This window comes from Xiphias gladius, chromosome 8 (assembly GCF_016859285.1).
Source record: "Xiphias gladius isolate SHS-SW01 ecotype Sanya breed wild chromosome 8, ASM1685928v1, whole genome shotgun sequence".
Taxonomy (NCBI): domain Eukaryota; kingdom Metazoa; phylum Chordata; class Actinopteri; order Istiophoriformes; family Xiphiidae; genus Xiphias; species Xiphias gladius.
The window spans coordinates 4,584,295-4,609,284 of NC_053407.1; the positions used below are offsets into that span (position 1 = coordinate 4,584,295).

A 24,990-nucleotide genomic window follows, 5' to 3' on the forward strand; every position below is an offset into this window, starting at 1 on the left:
CACAGCTACAGATTTTCTTATGGATTAAGATGTTTTTTACACATTTAAACATTGAATTAATTTGATCAAATCGCTTTTATGCATTCACACATTTTAATGTATTCATACAAAATTTTTTCACACAATTACAATTATGTAATACATAATATAATCAAAGCCATGAGGAAAAATTTTAGGCATGCTAGCAACATGGTTTGCAACCTTGATAGTAATGTCATTCGGTCCACCTCTTTGGTCCAGACATAAATAGCTCAACAATTATTGGATGGATTGTCATGAAATTTTTTCATGATCCCCAGAGGATGGATCCTACTGACATTTGGTGATCCTGTGACTTTTCCTTTATTGCCACCAGAAGATTCATAGTTTTCACTTATCCAGTGAAATATCTCAACATCTACTATACTCTATGAATTGGCACAAACTTTGGTACACAAATTTGTGGTTTCCCTAAGGATTAATCGTAATGACTTTCATGATTGCCTGACTTTTCCTCTACCAACACCGTGTGGCTTTTGGTCTTGAGTGAAATTTCTCAGGAACTGCTGGATGGATTACTGTGCAATTTTATTCATACAGCCATGTTCTCCGTAGGATGAATTGTAATAATTTTGTTGATCCTCTGACTTTTCCACCAGTCCCATCATCAGTTCAAAATTTTAATTTTTCCAATACTTAGGTTTATGGCCAAATACCTTCATTCTCAGCTTTACTTTGAACGAAAGATTCATTACTTTTATGGTTATGTTTACGGCCTCACAACACTTTGGTAAGTAAGAGATACCTTGTTTTTATTTTATTGAGATTTCGCCAAAACCACTAACCTTATCCGAGTGCTTTTTTTGCCTGAACCCAACCACATTCATTATTCAGGATGCAAATCCTGCCCTGCAGTGTTAAAGTTTAGTGCTTTGTACGCCAACTATCCACCCTGACCACCACCGCAAATCAAAGTAGTTATTAGCGTAATTTTGTCGGAGACAGGGTTGCAATGGTAGCCATACTTCAGTATCAGATTATTGGACCACTGTAATAAGTGTGACCGCAAGACGAGATATTGTGAAAGTTCATCTCAGCCCTCAATCATGGATCCAGAATTGCAAAGAATCCCCTGTAAGAATGTATGTGTAATGACTCTGCAGAGGAGCATGGAGAGGTGGGGGATGCAGTGAGTGAACTGGTGTAAGAGATGTAGTCAGTGATCTATCTAAACAGCAAAGGGGGATGAATGGTCGCTTGGATGTTCTGCAGATGGAGAAAAAAATGCTCTTCCCTCCTGTTCACTCATCATAAAACCAAATATTGCACCTTTCGGACTCAGTTTAGCATGAGTTTTCACAAAGGAAAGATGAAGCCAATTGCAGTTTCACTCATGTTTAAAAGTTAATGCTTGTATTTTTCTACCATTTATGAGGAATGGTAGAGCAGACCGTGGGTCAGAGTTTGCATAGATAAACAGATTTATATTTAAATCACCTCTTCTTAAAGGTCACGTGAATGGCATAATTAAGATGGATGACAAAGAACGTTTATAATGCTGTGGAAGTAAAGGTGTAGAACATAAGACTCACAAAGCTGAACTTTCAGCATAACAGATCCTGAGTATCTTGTAATAGTATCTTGTGTATTCAAGATACTATTATCACAGAAATAAAACCAAACTCCAATACACTATAGCCATTATTAAAGCTGCATTAATGAATATTTTTATCTTAACATTGAGAGAAATTAGTAATTGTTAAAAGACTAGCAGTGACAAATCCAGAGAATTATCACCCAACTCTGAAGCTCTACCAACGTTTAGTTTTTTTATTCAAATGTTTAAGTTTCACACATTTACTGCTTGCTTTAGTGACACCGCTCTCATCACCTTGTTTTCAGCAACATCAAGCTACTGTTTTCAGGGGAAAAGTTCTGATAAACCCACTGTACGCTACCTGCCAAGCATCAAACAGCACATAGAAAGATTTAGCAATTCTCAAGTAAAAATAGTGGAGCATGAAGCAGCTAAAGAGCCAGATATTTTTCTCAGGAGTTGGTGGAGACTCAAACAGAACTAAGACACCAGTGAACTGGTAACTGGACTACTACTGATAACTTCATACATTAATAGAGTTGCTCTGTGTTTGCTGGATGCTGAAGCAGGAAATTGTGTTGGTTAGCTTGTTTTGCAGTACCTCTGCCACCTAATGGCCAAAACTTTATTACTTAATTTCAATAAGGTGCCCAAAAACAACATGATTTACTTTTACCATAGATAGCTTCTGGGTATATTTAAGTAAAATCATCATTTATAACAACAGACAACTTTAGCTTGAAAGCTGTTTTAGTGGGCCCATAGTTGGGGGTACACACATTTACATTTGCGATCATTCTTTTATAAAGTGGGCTTTTATATAGTGGGTTTTTAGAAATAGTGATAAATAAAGATAGTGAACAAGCTTTCACTTCCATCCAGCCCTCTAAATGTCAGAGACAAACTCTTGTTCTCCACAGGTGCTGCAGAGTCTGGATCTGTGACTGCAAACCACCTATTGCCCCCATGAGCCTGCTCAACTCCCACTGCTTCAGTTATTATGTCTATCATTATTATCATTATATTTAGTTTATTATTATCAACTCTATTATTATAATTATACATATTTGTATTATTAGTCTCATTATTATTATAAATCTTTATGTGATACCTGTACTGTGCTATGTTCTATTTCCTCCCTCCTGCTATCTTGTAATGATCTAAGCAGGATCAGGTGATAACTCATTAAAAACATTAAAGTTTACGTCATTCACATACTACAAATGTAATCTGGGCCAACTGGCATGAACTGGCTTGATTTGATCATGAAAGTCAGTCTTGGCCTTACAGTAAAATATGTCTTGTTTAAGGAGGAAATATGCAGTGATTTACCAAAGTGGTACCATTTCTTCATTTTAACTGTAGTTTGGAGAACCAGTGCATCATCATTTTTGGCTGGACCAAAACAGTGGTTTCAGTCACTATTTCATACTTGTTCCATTGTCTAACAACAACTCTAATGCCTCCTGTGAACAGAAAACTCAAAATGTTTGATTGCTTTTTATAAGTCAAAGTAGTTCTATCCCACACCTGAATTCTGGTTTCATTGACTGGACTCCAGTGTTATTAACTCCTGACTCCACTTAGCTTATGGTTATGTCAATAGCCAAGGGATTCACATAGTTTTTCCAACCTACAATGTGAATGCTTAAATTATGTATTCAATATGGATAAGAACAATACAATGATTTGTGTGTCATTAGTTAAAATAGATTTTGATAGATAGATAGATTTTGTTCGTAATTGTAAGTTAGATGAAGATCTGACCAAATTTTAACACAAATTTATACATAAACTTCAAAGGGTTCACTTACTCTTTCTGGTCACTGTAGACACACTCACACATACATTCATATATATATATAGGTAGATAGATAGATAGATGTAGGTCTGATTTTTGAGTGACACCCCTGCTCAAGTGGACTGAGGTCAGGTGCCAATCAAGATCGGCCAACTGATGGGCCCCAAAAAAAAAACTCCCTGGCTGCATTGACTGATTACACACTGTACTCTATGTCAGCTAACCTGGTGCCAATTTCAGTCTGGCTCTCTCCAAATTATCCGGTCATAAAGTCATGGAGTCATACAGTAGGTAGTCTAAGTAGTCCATTCTCACATCCTCAGCATTGCATCCTCACGCGCAAACCTGGTAACATACACATTTTTGAACACAAAGACCATACTAGGGCTTAATAAATAAAAGCTGTGTTAGAGCTGTGATTATAATGACTAGGGTAACTAATTTCTACCGTAGAACATTTCACCCAGCCTTAAGACAGAGTAATTGGAATCTCAACATTGTCTTCACCCTGTTTGATGCTTCACAACTGGACAGGAATTCACGCTGTAAACAGAAGTCTTTAGAGACACAAAGTTTGGCTAACAAGAAAGCCTGGGAAGCTAACGTTAACGCCTTCCCTACTAGCCACAAACTGAAACGGTGGTTTTGGAGTGAAAAGCACAAAAGCTGAAAGCTGTGAAGCGTCCAATGCAAAACACAATGTAGCAATAAATCTACCCATAAATCTAGCCTTAAATTGGGCTTACTGGAGGATGCTATCCCCACGGAAATGCTCCATTCCTTTTTCTCTGTAAAAAGAAGTCATTTGCAAATCCGTGCGCAGGGTTTATTAATCCTTAATCTTTCATATGCAAACAGAAATGTATACAAAAGTGTGTACTAAATAATATATATAGAACATATAAACACACACTAATACTCACTGTGTCACATTATAGTAATAAAATAATGAATGAATGATACTTTTCACTGATTATTTTAGGTTTAGAAATGTGGAAATGTCATCGTCAGCATGCGACCATATGCTTTTTGAAAATGGCCGAGTGATCGAAGTGGATTGGTTCCAATTTGGTTCAGACTGGCAGAAAAGTAAAGTAAAAGTAATAAAATGCAAATCCACAAGAACTGAAATGAGATCCACAAATTCCTGTTCGATTTGGAAGTAAAAAATGGACTCACAAATGCCTGTTAGGAAGATATTCACTGATTTTTTTCATTTACTTAGAGTTAAAAAAAACTTTTTTTTTTAATTTGTGGAGGGTGTTTTATATTTATAGATTACACATTTACACAGATTGTCGATCTGTTCACACAAATAATATCAGACAAATCTACTGTCATACCTAAGCATACGCATAAAATTGGCATGAATTGTCTTTGGCAATGATTGATTGACTATGTGTGTACAATTGCAAAACAAAAACAATGCAGCAGTCAGTAGCAGTCCTTTTATAAAATAAAATAAAAATATTAAAATAAAATAATAATATATTATTGCAGCAGCTGGATCTTGTTAAGAAAACAAGTCACACTCACAGTGGAAGATTGTGTTTTTTAGTATCCCCAATGCTACTATCTACCTACATACCTAGTAGGCTGGGCTGGCATTTACTGGAAAAGGAACATCCAGGGTTCTTTAACCTACAACCACTAGACAGAAAGTAGGCATTTTCTTAGTGGCACTACATCTCGCATATCAAATAACAAGGAAATAAAATAATAATACCCTGCAATAAAATAAATTGTTTAGTTTAACTTTAGTTTTAAAAGTAACTCAACTCACACACAGACAAAAAAAATATAAAGTCAAACTCAGTCAGTCATTATCATCAAACAGGTTTTTATTTTTAGGAAAATTAGCATATTCAAATTTTCCTGGTAGAAGCTGGGATCTTTACAATGTCCCTGGCTGTAGGAAAACCTCTTGTTCAGTACTGAGGTTGCTGGGGCAGAGAGATATGCTTTGGCCATGGGTGGCAGCATTTTGTGACTCATGCATTGTCTCTCCACCACTTGAGAGGATAGTCAGAGAGTAAAATACAAGTCCCTTTGCGGTAAAGGTAAATTTAAGCCTCAATTCCAGTGTTGGGCCATGTGCCGTCGAGTCCTTCAGTGAAAAAATACCCAAGGAGATCTTTGAGTGTTGTCTTTTTGGAAGGAGGAGATTGTTCCTCCTCAGCTCCATATGCTGTGTCTGTGTGTATGCAGGCCATCACTAGGCCCTGGCTTGTGTGTGTGGGACCACACGGCGCTGCTCCTTCCCCTTCTGTGTCACTAGGTTTCTGTAGAAGCAAGCAGAGGTAGAAAAACTTCCTACATTCCTACAAAGCAACAAAGCAAAAGCCTGTACACAGTCACACTCAATCACTCTCTCTCTCATACACACAACTTATAAGTTACCTGAACAAGTTGCACACACACACACACACACATACACACACACACACACACGCACAAACACACACACAATACAAATGAATATTTAAATAAATACCTGGTTCTGCATCTGTATTGCTTTCAACTTCAGCATGTCACAAGCTCTGGAACCAGGGGTCCAAACGCAGTGCTTTCTATCGGAAATTTGTTTTGCTCTGCTTAGTATTGGTCTGTCAAGTCAGTATGGCTCTCCCTTCATTTGGCTGATTGTGATTGTGAACTGCTCAACGCACTGTGCCATGCTATGTTATATCATGTGTTTGAGGGGCACAATGAGAGAGATAAGGTAAAGACTCATCGCACAGCGTGGTGGTTGCTTTTTTCAGCGGTGTGAAAAGCCTTACTATGTACTCAGCATCACAGAGTGTCTGTTTCATGTGTGTTGGCACCTGATTTCATCACTTAGTAGCAATACAATGACTGCTTGTTGTTTCTCCAATTAGCATTCAAGCACATCAAGTGAGCTGTTCCATCATGGGACCAGATCCATGATCAGTTTATGTACTGGCAGGTTTAACATTCTCTGCTTAGTAGACAGCACAGCTGTGGCAGTTGAACTGTGGTGAAAAATTGCTGCTACATGCCTCACTTGACCAAGGAGATGGCTGACACAGCCTACGTTCAAACACGCTTGTGACACAAGGTTTAAAGTGTATGTACAACTCTTCATGTGGTGGGATGGTCCGGTCTCTCTCACTGCTACATCCCTGTTCCATGTATGGTCTGTAACAACAGCAATGCCGTGATCATCATTGTTATTCATCATGTCTAGCTCCCACTCCAACACACCAAATTTTCACACCTCAGCTATGTTGAGTCCAGTGTGTGATGTGAAAAGAGGCATCATCTGTAGGAAAACTTTTTTATTTTCCATTCACTTTTCATAATGTAGTTTATTTGATGGTGTTGATGATGTGAAGAGGATGGAGACTCCGCTGACACTGTCTTGATTGCATACAAAGGTTTTATTACAAAGAAGAACAGCATCAAGTCAAGCATCTGCAGACCTGCTTGTGGGATGGTGTGAAGCCAATGAACCACTCTGAAAATCAGTCTTGACTACCGACTCTTAAATAAGAAAGTTGTTTTCCTAAAAACTGTCACTAACGTATGGTTTCGATCACAAAGCATAAACTTCCTTTCCCAAACTGTGAGGCACCCTCTGAGGACCTTTGACCTAAGGCCTCTATAAACTCAGCTCTACATATATAAACATACACCTCATTTCCCCCCTTTGAGGCTTGCAAAGCCTCAAAAAGGAAATAATTATGTTTACAAATGTACCAAGAAAGACAGTTCTTCCTATACTGCTTGTGGCAGCTTAACCTTAGCCAGACAACAAATTTATGGAGTGTGAGAGCAAAAACCTGTCAGGCAGCTTTCCTTTTTCACAAGTTTCATCAATCAATCAAGACAGGAAATTCTTCTCACGGCCCTTGCTGCCTTAAGCGACCACATATAGTACTCCAAGCCAATTAAGAAGAATTTATGAAAACATATAGAGATATGTCCTAGGCAAATACATATGGAATCCTCAGAAAATAAAACGAAATAATGTCCAAATTCAGGCTGGTCGTCCCATCTGACCCTCCAATGGACTTTTCCCTGCCTAGCACCAATCTCCCTAAGCACCGAGAAAAAGAAAATAAATGAGGTCCCAGTGTATTTACCTACTGATAAAGAACAATATTCTTAAAGCCATTAAAGCGAAAAGATCCCCAAGTAAAGCAAATTATCAATTTGGACTCCGCATATAAATGTCCTACTTTAAATATTATCAATAGCACCCACACATGGGCAATTCATGTCATTAATCGATCTCACAGAATGAGTCAATTGTTGAAACCACAAATTTCTACCTGCCCATGGGTCTGAAATTTGTAACACCGAGGAGTCAAATCCATATGCCTTCCACGTAGTTTCTCTCTTTTGTAATGCTCGATAGGATTCAGTGATGTCGTCTGGTGTCCGGTCAAGGTCATCGAGGTCATTGGTCATATCTGACAGAGTTCTCTGAATTGTTACAGATGAGTTTACATTAGTGTTGTCCACTATTGATTCCCGAATTCCGGATCTCTTACTACTACTACTGTTCAAGCTAACCTCTATTTGCAACATTGGCTTTTGAGTCCCATTAACAAATTCCTCAGGTGCCAAAAGTGCCATAACAGGAGTCTGTGTCCTGTTTACGAGTTCAGTCAATGTTTTATTTGTGGCAACCCCTGTCACAACCTTACTTGTAGAATTTCCCAAAGTAACGGACGTTTGAATCGTCACCACCATTGTTGTACTACTAATCCCCTTCTGAGTCGTAACTAAAGTATCAACCTGAGTTGTCATCTTGACACTCTTAGTCACTTCTGGAGGTAAAGTAGTATATATCACCCGGTCGCTATATATCCCCTTTGTAGTTGCTGTACTAAGTTGCTCCTGAACTTTTCTAACAACTTGAACAGGAATAAAACTTATTATCACAAGTGTCACTTTGCAAGTTACATATCCCTCTATCCAATAGTTTCGAAATGATACAAATTTTAAGTGTGGTTCATAATAGGTGCATGTATATTCCCCTTGATCTTCCCAAGTAACATTTCTCAAAACAAGCGAGCAATCACCCTCTATCTTCATCCACTTCATGTCATTGTACAACACATACTTCCTTCGATCATGAGGCACAATGTCGACATCAGGTACTATTAACGCTACGTCTTCACCGCGATTATTTTTCCACTTAGAAGGATTATTGCCACCAACGTTCCATTTACCACACTGACATGGAAGATGAGCCGAACTGCCTAAATTTACCCTAATCACAGAGTTCGAAGAAGTTGGTGTCGGTGAAGTCGTCCGAAGTGCAACTGTTGTTAAGTGCGATACATTTGTAAGCTGCAGAACTGGAAGAATAGGTTTCTGTTCCATTTTCCCAGTTTCCGGCCGGAGAGTTGACATTATAGTTGTTAACTCTCCTACTTCTTTAACAACTTGAAGTTGTGTGATCTTATTTGCATTTATTACTACTAAAGTCACTATCTTAGTTCTAAACCCTGTCTCTGACCCCTCACTCTGAACTTGTGGATCATAAAAAGAACACCTATAGTCACCTTGATCCACTTGCTGAAGTCCTCTTGCTGAAGTCCTCGTACATAAAGGCTACAGTCACCTTCAATCTTTATTCTCCTCTGATCATTAATTAACCCATACTTCCCTAGTGGTGATGCCCCCAACAGATCAATAACCTTGCCATGGTTATCTTGCCACTGAACTCTGAATTTCCCTTCGCCAGTATTCTCTCTCGTACAATTACATCTGAGCTGAACTGACTTTCCCAAAAGCGCTTCAACTCTAGTTCTCGTAACGTTTTGGTATAACCCTTTTCCGAACTGTCCTTGGACTCCTTTGCCTGACTGAGTCTCTGGATTCCCCTGAAACAGGCTAACAGCCCTCTGGTGTCTTTGATGCATCATGCCCCACAGAAATGGGCTCTGTTGTTTCTGGGACATATTGGAAATCAATGTCATCAAATTTTCTTTCCTGTTCATTAACTGCATAGTCATCCCTGGCATCATCAGGAGTGTGCTCAAGGTCATCACCATTGTCCCCAACATGGACAATCCCCTCAGGCCCTTCAGCCTGGAGGTCTTCATGGACCTCTGCTTCTTCTGCATGTTGTTCCACATTTTCTTCTGGCTTTCTTAAGCCTTCAATATTTCTGCTATGTGAGGACGACGCCTCTTCACTTGGCGCTTTGAAACAATGCGTTAAATGATACCACGTTGGAGATCCTTTAACCTGGACCGCAGTTCTGGTACTGCGAACAACTTCAAATGGTCCTTCACGCCATTCGTTAAACCACTTCCTGCTAAACACCTTCACGAACACCTTGTCTCCAGGTTGCACTGTGTTCCTCTTTTGCTCATCAAGCCTCTCTTGCACTTCTTCCTTCCTTTGCCTGTCAGAGACATACATGGATATTCTTTTATGCAGAGTAGCCATATATGTTACATATGCTCGCATTTCATCTTCCAAAAGGGCCAGACTCGGACCCTTTCCGCTTGTTTGCAAACAAGGCGTCGGCATCCGCCTGCCCATGACCAACTCATGGGGTGTCATACGCAAATCACGCAGCTCACTCGAGCGACACACCATTAACGCCAGTGGAAGTGCCGCTACCCAATTTAGAGCCGTATGCTGGCAAATTTTAACAATTCAGATTTTCAAAACGCCATTCATTTTTTCGCAAATTCCTTGGCTTTGCGGGTGATAAACTGCTCCTAGACGCTGTTTAATTCCCAGTTTTTGTAAAATTAATCTCACTGTTTTATCCACAAACTCTTTCCCATTGTCTGAAGATATCCGATCTGGAAGTCCCCATCTACTTATGACCTCTCTGCACAAAAACTTGGCAACAGACTGAGCATCCTTCTGCTTGGTTGGACAAGCCTCAGGCCACCATGAGAATCTGTCCACAAAAAACTAGCATATATCTCTTACCTCCTACTGGTTTTATCATGTCAACAAAGTCCACAACTAATTCACGCATGGGACCTCTCGGAGTTGGAATGTGACCAGGAGGAACCGTCACACCCTTTCGAACATTGTTCTTCAGGCAGATGACACACTTGCCTATGACATAATCAATCTGCTCAAGTAGGTATGGAGCCCAAAACCCATACTCTTTTGTAAGTTTTCTCCTAACTTCCCCCCTTGCAACATGAGCTAATCCATGTGATTCCTGAATCAGCAGACCTAGCAGATCTGGAGGTGCAACCATCAGCCCCTCATGATTTCCCCACAGTCCAGTCGAATCTTGGATAGCACCTCGGTCCAGCCACAACTGTTTATCCATTGCACAATCTGCTTCTAGCATTAAAATCACATCTCTGAGCGTGATCTTCCAAGTCCACTTCATGAGTAACCAGAAGAACTTTGCCCAATTTGTCCGCTCCTGTGACTGCCTTTGCAGCTTCATCAGCTGCTTTAGTGCCCTGTGTGACTCTTGACAAATCCGCTCTATGTGCTGCGCACTTATCTATCGCAATTTCCCTAGGCTTCATCATAGCATGCAAAAGTTTCATTATCTGAGCATGATGTTGTATTGGGGAACCATCTGTCTTTTTAAAGCCCTGGTTCTTCCATACCGATCCGAACAAATGACACACATTATGTGCATATGCAGAATCTGTATATATCGTCACCCGTTTACCTTCTGCCAACAGACATGCTTCAGTCAGCCCCACCAGTTCAGCAAGTTGTGCAGACGCAGGCTGTGGTATTACTTCGGCCTTTTCAACAACAAATTCAGTTCCCTGAGCTCTTACCACTGCATAGCCCGCACTCAATTTATCTCTTATACGATAGCAAGATCCATCAGTCCAAAACTTCAAGTCTGGCTCACGCAATGGGAGAGCTTGCAAATCTGACCTGAGCCTTGAGTATTTCTCTACTTCTTGAACACAATCATGTGGTTCACCGTCCTCTGGAGTTAGCAAATTCTCAGCTGGATTTACCGTGGCAAACCTCGCTAGGGTGACAGCTTCCTGCTCTAAGAGCCTATGATAGTCCCTGAGTCTAGGCATAGTCAATGTGTATTTGCCATAGTTCAAAAGATTCCTGAGACTATGGTGAGTAAGAATTGTCACCGGATAACCCATAGTAACAGATGATGCTTTGTCATACATTAAAGAAACTCCCACCATTGCTCTGTAACACAATGGCAACCCCAACTCTACTTCTGAATAGGCAGTGGAATAATATGAAATGGGTTGAGGACTCATCCCCATACCTGTCGGCTGACAAAGAACTGCACATGCATGTTTACCCCCAGTGGAAGTAGACACATACAACAAAAAGTTCTTAGACTAGTCTGGAAGCGCCAGTGCTCGAGCCTCCTGTAACTTCTGCTTAATAGTCTCAAATGCCAAAAGGCCATCCTGTGTCCAGGAAAGATTACAATGAAGTTGGGCATTACCGGTGTCTTTAATCATAGCCCTCAAAGGCCCTGTTAGGCTAGCATAATCCTCTCCCCATGCTGAAGAATAACCAGCAATACCAAGAAATGTCATCATTTCTCTAACTGTTCTGGGCTTTGGAGCTTTTCGAATGGCTTCCAAATGACTATCAGAAATACTTCTGTGTCCTTGCGTTATTGTTTGACCCAAATAAACTACCTTCTCCTGACAATACTGCAACTTTTTCAGAGAAGCCTTATGCCCTTTTTCCGCCAGTATCTGTAACACTTTAATTGAATCCTTGTGATATGTTTCCTTATCCGGTGAACAGATGATTATATCATCCACATACTGAACAACAGTGCTTGTCAGTATCTGATCTATTCCTTCCAGATCATCCTTCAATACTTTATTAAAAATGTGAGGACTATGTTTAAACCCTTGTGGCAATCTCTTGTACTCATAGAACTGTCCCTTGTATGTAAATCCAAATAAATCTTGACTTTCTATACCAAGTGGAACACTAAAAAATGCCCCACACAGATCTACCACTGTGAAATATATAGCCTCTGGAGGGATTTGGGCAAACAAAGTATGAGGATCTGGCACGTCTGCTGGAGAATCAGCCACCACTTCATTCACTGCTCTTAAATCATGTACCAAACGATAAGAATCATCTGGTTTCTTCACAGGCAATAGAGACGTATTGCTCTGAGGATTTTGGGTTATTTTCAAAACACCTGCTTTCAAGAGTCCTTCAATTTGTGGTACAATCCCTCGGACTGCCTCTTCTCTTAATGGATACTGGTTCTTCAAAGTTGGTTTGGTTCCTGGTCTGAGTTCCACTTTTACTGGTTGGGCTGACTTTACAAGTCCTATGTCCGTACTATGTTGAGACCACAAATACTCTGGAACTTGTCGCACCATCTCCTCTCTCATAGAGTCTGAGTCCATCTTGACACTGAAAATTGACTCATGTGTCATCTGCACTGTCTGTGGTTGTCCCTGTCCTTGAGCAGAGATCATAATCTTAATAAACCGCTGATCTTCACTCCTCCAGAGGGCAAAGTTCCCTATTACCGGAGTAAAAACTGCTTCCTCTGCTTCTGCCATCATTTCTCCTATGTGTTTCTGTTTATATTCTTCAGATATCATCAAAGTCACATGTGGCACACTCTTCTCCATGTCATACTCTTTATCCAAATATTCATTGCTGTTTATCTTCATAGCTGCTCCTTGTGGTCCCAAAATTATGCAGCACGAACTGAGCTGGACTTGCTTGCACTCCTCTGTATTTGATTTGGCAGCACCCTTGTAATACTTGAGTGTACAATGAAATGGCTACTCTGGAAGCTTTGCATCAGGCATGTTTGCTACAATAAACTTCTCCCAAAGTTTAACTGGTTGCAGAAGACTCTGGCTAAGATGTCCAATCCAGAACACTGATGAAACTTCAGTCTCCGTAGTCATCGATAGTTGGCGACAAACATCTGTTGACACTTCCACCAGACAGCCCTCCGATGTGCACCTTATTGTACAGTTCAATCTGCACAAAGCATCTCTTCCCAAAAGTGCGATGGGTGTGTGTCCGTGTAGACACCCTTTGCCATACTTCCAAGACCAACCACCTCTGCCAGCGTGCTCCTCACTGGTAGGGGCAACCCCTTCTGTATTTTCACTCGCAAAATTGATTGCTCCATCTGATTCAAATCCGGATCATTTCCTGTGACATTTCTCCACACTTTATGGGCCCTTGACACATAAGCCCTTGGGTTCTCTTCCTGTCCGAGTGGTTCAATAAGGATAATATCAGGATGTACATTTGTTGGAAATGTATCTCTCAGTGCTCTCCAAACACGACCTCTATTTGCGGCAAACAACTCTGGATCGTTCACAGAAGTTCCCACATATCGATTTAGTCCCGCTTTCTGCAAAATCTCTTCCATAGCTTGGACTCCAAGGAGGTTAGCCAAAAGTCTCTTAATATCTCCTATAACTGACTGTGTTCCCACCATTATCTCTTCCAACTTTGAAATCCAAGGATGCGCTCCATCTTGAAGAGTAGTAACTTCTCAAGTATGTCTGACATATCTGTATTCTGCCAGAAACCCTCTTAAAAACAATGAACCCTTGCTCTCTGAGTCTCCATCGCTGTTTCCATTCTCACTTTCATTGGAGCTGTCATCTCCTCGGTCCTTTTCCTCCACATTCTGACTCCTTTTCTCTCCACTTTAGCCAACATCCGTCTGACTGCTGGGTCATATCCACCCATATGTTCATCCGAATCACTCTGATCATCCTCTCCACTTTCCATCTTCTTGATCCTTAGTCCCCCCTTAGTTTCTAAACGAGCCGTTTTCTTTTTACTTTTAGTGTTTGGATACATCTTTATAGTTGTTTCCGCTCTTCCTGTTTCTATTATTCGCTCATTGTCATCTGTAATGTGATAGTGACCCTCCTAACTAATCACTGGAAGTTGGGGATAAATCTCCTCAAACTTCACCTCCTTCTCATAAGGAGGGGGTTTCTTTATTGGGGCCGTATGTGAGAATGGTGTATTAGTTTCTGCCACTAATTTTTCTATTTCTTTTGCATTCTTCTCTATTTCTTCTGCGCCTTTCTCCCTCTTATCTTTTGCAGCTTCCAATAATTTCTTCCCCTCATTTTCAAACAACTGGACAATGCCAAGCTCTGTTTGTCTTTTTTCTTTGCGTTTCTGTCCCTTTTTACCTTTCTTCTGATCCGCCTTATATGTAGATATAAGCACCTGCATTGCTTTAATTACATCTGGGTTGAGTGTCCCTTCCACTGGCCAAGGTTGGTCAATTTCAGGCCAACGCTTATGCCACTTTTCTGACATTTTTTCTACACCTTTAATTAGGGGATTACTCTTCTGCATAACATCCGCCGGAGTGATTGCTTTCAAAGTATTAACGTCCTTCTTCGGCATTGTAATAATTACCTTATACTCCCTTATTATAAATCAAATCAACCCTTTTTTTTTCTTTTCTTTTTTCAAAAGTTTATTTAGGTTATTCCTCTCTTCAATTTCCAATTTAAAGTAATTACAAACCACTGTATTGCCACAATCAGTAACAAAAAGTGAAATAAATTTGCCAACTTCAGAGCATCAAGAGTCTTATTTTAATTTATTTCATTCTAATAATATCTTAAATCTCCAAGTTATTCTACCTGAAATAGGCTCACATGTCCTTAAAGACTATCCATTTACTCTAAGCCCCTGTTCATCAGTTTTTCCTTTTTTTTTTTTCTTTTCTTCAGGTTCTGACCAAGAGGGAAGGGAGGGTGCAGCACTCTCTCACTCTCTCTCACACACACACAGAGAGGCATAGAGTAAAGACAGAGAAAAACTACACGCTCATCAATCACTCAATCGGTCCCTCATCAAAACCAAATGCGTGTTTTAATATTGGTTGTCTTTCCCTTCCTATCTTGTTTCTTGCTCATTCCTGTGCACGCAAAAAATCCTCGCTGTTCTCCCTACTTTTTTCTACAATAAAAATGTTCCTCTCGGGGCTCATATTTTAACAGATTCAATACGTCCTCTCAATGGAAGCTCATAGACATTATCAAACGTCCCTCAAGGGCTCATGTATGTATCCCCTTAAAGACTCATAGATCATTAGTTTCAAATGTCCTTTCAAAAAGGCTCATGATTTTTATCAAAACGTCCCCCTGAAAGAGGCTCATATATATTTAACATTAAAACAAACATATCTGTCCTTATGAATCAATAGATCACTTATTTTCAACCACAACTTATGTGTGGCTGTTACACATGAACCTTCCACATCCAGTCACACCCAGCTGAAGCACCGCTGACACACCACGGAGCAGACACACACACACACACACACACACACACCCAGACCAATCGTTGAACATCCAAAGACACAGAGCAGATTACACCAAACAGAAGTTCACATCAAACTCAATCATCATCCCAAATATCTCAAAGTTAACTCATTCATACCCTTCCCTACTAAATGCGCATTTTTGTCGCTCACTTTTCTCTTTTTTCCTAAATTTATGCTACCTTAATGAGATGCAGACATTTCAATGAGAGGCTGCTTCAGACTTCGTTCGTCAACGAATGTTCGAGTGGGAGCTTACAATTGAATTTTCTCCATCTGCACCTCCAGTTCTTAGAACTGACCCGAAACATCTCCTAGTAACATCCAAGGTTTTATGGCCCGTCTAACACCGCCTTCCTAAGGGCTTCATCCAAATCTGCTGCTTAACCTCTGTATTTCCTCTTTTTTCCTTTACATTTCCTCTTTTTCCCTTTACATTTCTTCTTTTTCCCTCCACATTTCCTCTTTTACCATGTTTCTTTTACTTTATTTAATTTCTCCTAATTCCTCCAGGCCTGGAGTTACGTTTCTAATTTCCAGTCAAATTCCACTATTCTTTAAAAGCCAACTTTCACGCAGCAGCTAAGACGCATGGCTTACCGTTAAGGAAGATAAGGGTCCTGTCTTCATTAATCTCGCATGGCATTTATTTAGCACACTTTACCGCTACTAATTAGGCTATTCTACCGTTTCCTACTTTAACTTATTTTCTTTACATCTTTCCTTCTTTAACTTCTTATTTTCTTTAAGTCTTTACTACACTACTCCCCCCTGTTGCGTCACCCTAGCAACGCAACAAACCAAATTTAGAACGGAGCACCGAACCAAACATCAACACATCATGACACACACACACAAATGATTCTTTGCGGTGTGTCCAACCAGCAAATACAACAGCCTCAACAAACAAACCAGCGCCCCAAGAATGTGAGAAATGCTTAGGTCTGAGTAGCTTGTGAAGTCCAACCATCTTTGGTTATTAAGATCCACTTTGCTTCTTTGAGGCTGTGCGTCACTAACTTTTGTCTCTTGGTACAGAGCTGGTAGCATTGTTTGACTAAAGTATCGCCATAATAGAATGATATACTTAGGCCCCAGCGTGTTTACTAACCTCTGAAATCGATCATTGTTGACCACAGAAAATGGCTCTGTGACTCTGGAGTCTGCCATCACGCCAGCGTGATAAAACTGAATTTTTGTCAAACCACTTTGAAAACTCTGCGAGTGTTTGTCCTAGAAACATAGAAAAACATCCCCTGAAACCTTCAACCGTCTAATTTAAAATGTATATAGTTAGAAATTGAATTTATTTTGTATAACTATGTGAGGTGGAAAAAAAAGAACAAGCCACTGCAGCAGATAAAACTTATAACTTATCATATTGCAGCCAACAAAGTCAGCTCATTACCCATATGCTCAATTTATACATTCTTTCCAAAATACCTTCTCAGTCTTTGCTCCCTTCTGTTATTTGTAAGGCACTAGTGTTCAGAGTAGCCCACTCACTTATGAATTATTTTACGTGTCATCATCATATCAGGTGCCTGTAGCGTAATACTGTACTTGGTTGAAGCACCTTTAGCAGTGATTACTGCTGTCTTCTTGGGTATGACATGACAAACTTTGCTTACCTGGATTTGGGGATTTGCTACCATTCTTCTCTGCAGATCCTCTCAAGATCTGTCAGGTTGAAGACGGACTGTTGGTGGACAGCCATTTTCTGGTTTCTCCACATATGTTCGATTGGTTTCAAGTCAGGGCTCTGGCTGGGCCACTCAAGGACATTCACAGAGTTGTCTCTAAGCTACTCCTGCTTTTTCTTGGCTATATCTGAGGTCCTGCGTGCTCTGGGCCAGGTTTTCATTAAGGATATCTGTACTTTGCTCTGTTCAGCTTTCCCTCAACCCTGATGAGTCTCCCAGTCCCTGCTGCTGAAAAACTCCCCAAAGCATGATGCTGTCACCACCATCCTTCAGCGTTGGGATGGTATTGGGCAGATGATGAGCGGTGCCTGGTTTCCACCAGTCATAGAATTGAGGCCAAACAGTTCAATCTTGGTTTCATCAGGCCAGAGAATCTTGTTTCTCGCAGTCTATGAGTCCTTTCGGGGCTTTTTTGCAAACTCCAAGTGGGCTTTTATGTGCCCTTCTCCCCTGTTTACTCAGTTTGGTCGGGCGGCCACCTCTAGGAAGAGACTTGGTTTTTTCAAACTTCTTCCTTTTAAGAATTATGGCGGCCACTGTGCTCTTAGGAACATTCAATGTAGCAGAGATTTTTTTGTAGCCTTCTCTGTCACTAAGCTCTGCAGGCAGTTCCTTCAACATCATGGCTTGGTTTTTGCTCTGATATGCATTGAATACTGACATAAAATGCATGCTTGACACACTTATTGGAACCCGTTTGATGAATTTAAATTAGTTCCTCAAACAAAGTAAAAAAACAAAGACTAACCTGTGCCTAATATTCAGTGTTCACATGACCTGAATTAACCAATGAATGATGGTTTTAGTGTATAAAAAGGGGCGTATTGTTTCCGGTCTCTTTTTCAGAATGGCAAAGACAAGAGAGCTGTCTGAGAGCATCAGAAATGTTATTATCAAAAAAACATAACAATTCCAAAGGCTACAAGGCTATTGCCAAAGATCTTGAAATCCCTGTTTCAACAGTCTGTAATTTTATCAAGAAGTTTCACAGTCAAAAAAAACTGTTAAGACACTTCCAGAACATGGTGCTAAGAAGAACTCAATGAGAGAAGTCTGCAAAGGTTGATACAGATTGTGGAAAAATAACCATGCAAGACTCCTAAAGAGCTTCAGGCTGACCTGGAGCATGCTGGAGTGGTGCTTTCAGCCTGTACCATACACGTCACACTAAACCAAGTAGTACTCCATAGGCGAAGGCCAAGGAGTACACTGCTATTGAAAGAAAGGCACAAAAAGGCAAGAGTAATGTTAGAAAAAGCGTTCATAGATAAGCCACATTCTTTCTGGGATAATGTTCTATGACAGATGAAACCAAAATAGAGCTCTTTGGGAACGCAGTGCATCAGTTTGTTTATAGGTGACAAAATGAAGTCCATACCATACCAAGGAAAAGAATACCATGCTTTGCCGCCTCTGTTACTGGAGGCATTGAATGTATCAACGGAATGATTAATGCATCAGAAGATTACCAAAGCCTTTTAGAGCAAAATGTGTTACCAGGAGTCCGAAAACTAGGTTTGAGGTGAAGTTCTTGGGTCTTTCAGAAGGGCAACGACCCAAAACACAAATCCAGCAGCATAAAAGAATGTTTGAAAAGGAAAGGATGGACTGTTTTAAACAGGCCATCAATTAGTCCTGACCCGAATCCTATTGGAAACCTTTGGAGAGAGCTGAAATCTGCCATTGCATAAAAGGACACCTGCACACTTAAAAGAGCTCGAACACAAAGCAATGGAAAAGTGGTAGAAACTACCAGCAGACGACTTGCAGTTAAGGGTGCCAATAATTGTGTGTGGGGTACATTTTGTGTTTGTATTATTTCACTATTATGCAAGTTTTGTTTTTTTATTTTCATTTGTTCAGTAACCTTGGAGAATTTATTAAAATATTTTGATTATACAAAATTGGTTAACTTGTATTTATGTTTGAAGATTAAATTAATAAATAAATAAATTCTGTACCTAAAATTCCAATAATTTCAACCAGGACTGTATTAAAAATGGCTGTAATTCCTAAACGGTTAATTCAATATTTTTGTTAAACCCCTTGAATTAAAGTAGAATGTCTACACTTCAGTCAAATCTTGATGGCTTTGTTTCAAATCCATTGTGGTGGTGTACAGAGACAAAATTTTAAAAATTGTGTCACTGTCCAAGTACTTATGTACCTAATTGTGTTTATTTTTTTATTTTTATATATATATATATATATATATATATATATATATATATATATATATATATAATACAAACACCACTAGACTAGAACACATATTTTTTGACATGACATGACTCCATTAAGAGTCAAATATTCACTTAAAGTTGCCCTTGACAGATAATTCCAGTCTATGACAAATTGGATTTTCGTAGATTTGGCCATCAGTTGTATTAGTTATGATAGAATTGTACTTGCTAAGTTAATTTAGGAGATTTGGTAGCAAGGCAACATCACTAAAATGAAGCACATTAGGCTTTTAGAAAATAGAACCAAGTTGAAATTAATCAGAATTTTCCTTTAAAACATGCCTTGATGACCCTTTCATGTAAATGTTTGAAGGAACAAGGGTAAACTGAGGTATATTGATGTCCTGTGTTATTTATATATATGGGACAATTACTTTGTAATTCTCTGTGGAATATAGCCAAATTAAAGGGGCAATCTGTGAAAGAAAAGTACAGATGCTTTTTCTTTTTGAAATGTTACTCTGCAGCTGCCAAAAAAGGTGAAGGTTAATGAGAAATTATTTTATGACTTTCTCCTGATATGCAGCAATTAGGCTGCAGTGGTCCCATTTGTCTACACTTTAACTACTCAACTAGAACTGTGTAGTGCACCAGTCTGTCATAATGGAGTAATTAATAATGTAAAGATAGAGAAAGAGAGATAGATAGAGGGAAGGAAGAGAGATGCAGGGAGATGGAGACAGAGAAATGTTTATATCTATGTATGAAGCATTTCAGTATATTGTGGAATAATTGCTGAGAAATATCTTTAACAACTCACAAAAGTTAATGTAGGATATGGTAGAAGTTTACTACTGATATTCAGTTATTATATAAATTGCTGGACTGGAGCTATCTTTATTACACTTCACGATATTACTAGTTCACCTTAAGAAGTCCAAACTCCTAGAACCAAAGCGGTCTTCAATCCAGGATCAATTAGTGTGTCTTTAGTAGGATTACAAAGGAGTCCTTTAATTGCCTTCAATTGGGAAATTAAATGCTGGCCATCAAAACCAGAAAACTGCATATATAGAGCTCTATATAAAAAATGTGAATGTGGATATTTTTGCTTGCAAAACTCAAGATGTCCAGTGTAGCAGCAGCTGTCAGGGCATCTCCAGTGGCCACAGGGCAAAAGCATGGTGGCAAATAGGCGATTAACTTAACTTGCAATTATATATTATCTCCTGTCTTTGCATTAATTATGGTTAGGATATGCTTAGCCTAGCTAAACTGGGTAAACAGCTAGCCTGGGTCTGTCCAAATTTGAAAAAAAAATACACTTACCAACACCTCTAAAGTTTACTTATTTACCCTAACTACCCTAAATTTGTAATTTCTATATTTCTGTTTGTGTATGGTTTAAACAAAGGAGATACATTGGGTTAGCTTTAGAAAGCCTGTTTTTAGCAGCTTGCATAGCTGTTTCGTCCTGCCTCCAGTCTTTATGATAATAAGCTAAACACTTCCAATCCAGCTCTTAACTAAATGTACAGACATGAGACTGATATCAGTCTTTTAATCTCACTTTCAGAAATAAAGCTAATGACGGTGTTTCCAAAAATGTCGAACTATTCCTTCAAAGAAATCTAAATATAGCATAAATCTAGTTGCTATTACTCTGTAAAACAAAACAAAAAAAGGAAAACAGCACTGGAAACCACAGAGATTTTATTGATTGAGTTTTGTTTCCCATGTTTTTGTGATAGAATTTATAAAAGCATCAGCAGCTTTTTCCAAAAGTAAAATGCTGCTGAGCTCTGACAGCCTCAAATTGTGTTAAGTGAGGTGAACAGTTTGTTTAATAATACAAAAGGTGTCCTCCTTTTTTCTTTTTTTTTTGTATATGTTCTACCATCATTACTCAACACTTGTTAAAATACATCTAATTACAGGTAGATCAAATCACTTGTTCACAATTAAGTATGTGCTCTTCCTCCCTCTCCTCCCTTCCTCATTTCCCCCTTCTTTTAAAGTATCTCCCTCTCATTTTTTCAGTTGAAGAACAGTCTAAGAGAAAACCTGTGTTTGGACCAGGGACATGACACTGACAAATTTCCATTCGTGCATCTCTGTGATGGTATGACACCGCAGGTCAGTGGATTCTCATTCACTCTGTTTTATTCTGTTCCGTCTTTATTCTGTACACAACAAACAGGCTTTGTAGGACTCAAATACATACAGTATGTTGACCCATCCACAAAAATATTATGACATGAAAACAATTATCAAATCTGCATGAATTGATTTTTTGTTGTTTGTTTGTATGCTTGCTTTATTGGTCAATTGGGAGCAGCAGAACAAGTTGGAAACACCACATTGAAATATTATCAACATGTTAAGGTTTTAGTGTCAGTGTTAATGAACAGTTGCCTATTTATGCATCCAGCAGACAGAGCATTTCAAAAACACATGCATGCATTTTTGTCCTCTTAATGAACTCCAATTTTCTCTCTGCTTTTAGCTCTGTTTTGGTCTCTATAAACTCTTGAAATATCTGGCTCTTCAGTTTGTGCACCTTTAAACATTCCCAGGCTGAGAGGAAATCGCATTGCTTAGTGTTAATGAAATAGAGCAGTTTTTAGAAAAAGTGGTGACGCTCTGCATATAGGGGCATCAGTAATGTTGCGCTATGTGGGCCTGTAATTTACATAAATAAAACGGTCACATTTCCAAAGTGAGTAAGATGGCTAATCAAAGCAAAATTCAAGGAAAAATGGTGGCAAAGAACTAATATATCACCATGCTATAATAATGCTGCTTTGTGTTGTACTGTTTTGGTTGCCGAGTGAAACCTTTTTAGCCTTTGCAGCTGAAATATGTAAAAGTAGTTCTTAAGTCACTGAGGCCAATCAACAACTCCATCAACCCACTCCAGATTTAAGGTCATTTCATTTAAGGGGCAGTAAATTTAAGGGGCACTTATTGCCCTCTGAATTGAGGGAATGAAAAACACTTTAAACAGCAAGGGAGTCTGACTGTGTATTTCCACTTTTAAATGCTTGAAATGCTTTTTTGCTTGACATGCATTATATCCAGGCTGGCATAAAGAGGTTTGGATAATCAGAACAGGATTCCACTATGTAGTGAGCCTGGCATTTAGAAGAGCTTTCTGAGGACACTCCAAGCCTTGCCTCCATTGTCAGTAAAGTTGATAGCTTTGACCGGTGCTTTGATGTAAGAAACATTGAACTTTCTATCTGGGTCATGCTCAGCAATACAGCATCAGCTGCTGGAACAGCTGTGTTGGCATTTCTCTTCTCTCTCCTGTTTTTTTGTCTGTCACATTTTTTCGTGGAGACAGCATAATCAGCAAATTCTCATAAAGAAATTGAGTTCAATTCAATTCAATTCAATTCAATTTTATTTATATAGCGCCAAATCATAACAGAGGTAATATCAGGGCACTTTTCATGTAGAGCAGGTCTAGACCATACTCTTTATAGTTATATTTTGCAGAGACCCAACATTCCCCCATGAGCAAGCACTTGGCGACAGCAGCAAGGAAAAACTCCCTTTTAATAGGTAGAAAACTTAAACAGAACCCGGGTCATGTTGGGCAGCCATCTGCCCCAACCGGCTGGGTAGAGAGAGAGAGAGAGAGAGAGAGATTTGATTTTTTTAAAAACATTTATTAAACCCACATCATCACCCAAAGACCAGAAAGAAAAATAGCAAAACAAAGAGAAGCAAAGAACTGTCGCCAAAAAAAAAAAAAAAAAAAAAAATTTCTCTCAGAAATTAACAATCAGCTCTCCCTCCCCCCCGACAGAACATAAAACTCCTCCCACAGCCCAAATGTGCCTGAAGTCCTGCATGTTGTCCATCATTATATAATAACAGTCCCTGCAGAACCGGCACAGGTTCCACATTGCCAGTGTTCTGGACCCGGTTCTTGCGCGTCAGCCAGATGGCCAGCTTGGCAGAACCAGATAAAAAGTTCACCAGTGTATGTGCCGTCTTCTTTTTAGCACTGTGCCTGGGGCCAAAAATTAACAAATCAAAAGAAAATTTCTCCCCGATACCCTGAAACCACCTTTTTAAAAGCTCGAACAGTGTCACCAGCCGAGGACACTGAACAAACAAATGCTCCAGGGTCTCCGCCTGAGAGCAGAAGACAAACTCCTCCCCCAGCTCAGGATCCAGGTGCGCTCTGTATCTGTTCGTAGCTATCGCCCCGTGTACAACCCTCCACTGGAGGTCTGCTGTCCGCTTTTCAATGGGCAGCTTGTACAGGGCCCGCCAGCTGCCTTTCGGGGAAGCGCCTGGACCAAAAAACTCAGTCCACCTCGACTCCCTCATCCCCGCCAAAGAGCGCAGGTTCAGAACCTTCACGCAGATTTGATAGGCTGCTTTTCCCTACAGCCTGGAACTGGTCCAGGTGTGGGGTTGTGAATGTCAGCAGCTGTCCTCCTCCTTCCTGCCACTCTCCCACAGCTGGGGTGACGGACAGAGAGGGGAAGCTGTACTCGCAGCCTTCGCTCCATTGTTTGCACAGGTCTCTGTTTTCTGTGAATGCTCTCAGGTTTTGTGGCAGGGCAGCACAGACCTCCTTCACCACTCTGTAAATCAGCCTGGTAGAGGTGATGTTGCTCCTCCTTCCCAGGTCGTCCACCGATGTTGCCGTCACCTTCATCAGATGTCCTAGTTTTGTGCAGCCGGCCTCCCTGAGACCGGCTCGCAAGCTGGCAGACTGCAACATCTGGGTCTGTATAAAGTTGTTGAAAAACAACGGTTCTTCAAACAACCACATGCCCGGAGTTTAATTTGTACGACATGTGATCTTAAAGATCTGCCACGCCTGCAGGACAGAGCTGTAAAAAGGTGTCAGTCCAGTTAGGTCCACCGTTTCCGATTGGAGGAGGAAAAGCTGTTTGTCGTAGCCCAGTCGACCGGCTCTCCTCAGCAGCAGACGAGCTGTGTCGAACCAGCTTGGGCCACAATTTTACAGCAGCCTTTGCGCGGTCTGGAGTTTAAATGAGGCCATTTTGGACTGGATGTTGATCAATCCCTGCCCCCCTTCAGCCACAGGCAGATGTAAGGCTGCTGCTCTGACCCAGTGGTAACCAGACCAGAAGAAGTCCAGGATGGCTTTCTGAATTTCCTCTACCAGGCCCCTTGGTGGCATCAGAGCGATAACTTTGTGCCAGAGAGTCGATGAGACCAAGTTATTGGCAACCAGAACCCTTCCCCTATATGACAACTGGGGTAGCAGCCATTTCCATTTAGACAACCGAGCGCACACTTTCTCCCTAGCTCCCTCCAAGTTCTTTCTCTGAAAGCCCTCAGTGCCCAAGAACACTCCCAGCACCTTCAGCCCCCCCTCTGGAGTCCTCCAGGCAGACTGGGCACTACCTGATCCTGCCACTGTCCCACCAACAGAGCTACGCTTTTTTTTTTCCAGTTCAACCGTGCAGATGAGGCCT

General features: G+C 40.2%; 1 pseudogene; it reads left to right on the plus strand.

The window, feature by feature from the left end:
* Positions 1–24,990, plus strand: part of LOC120792817 — a 124,617-nt pseudogene that overhangs the window by 29,616 nt on the left and 70,011 nt on the right.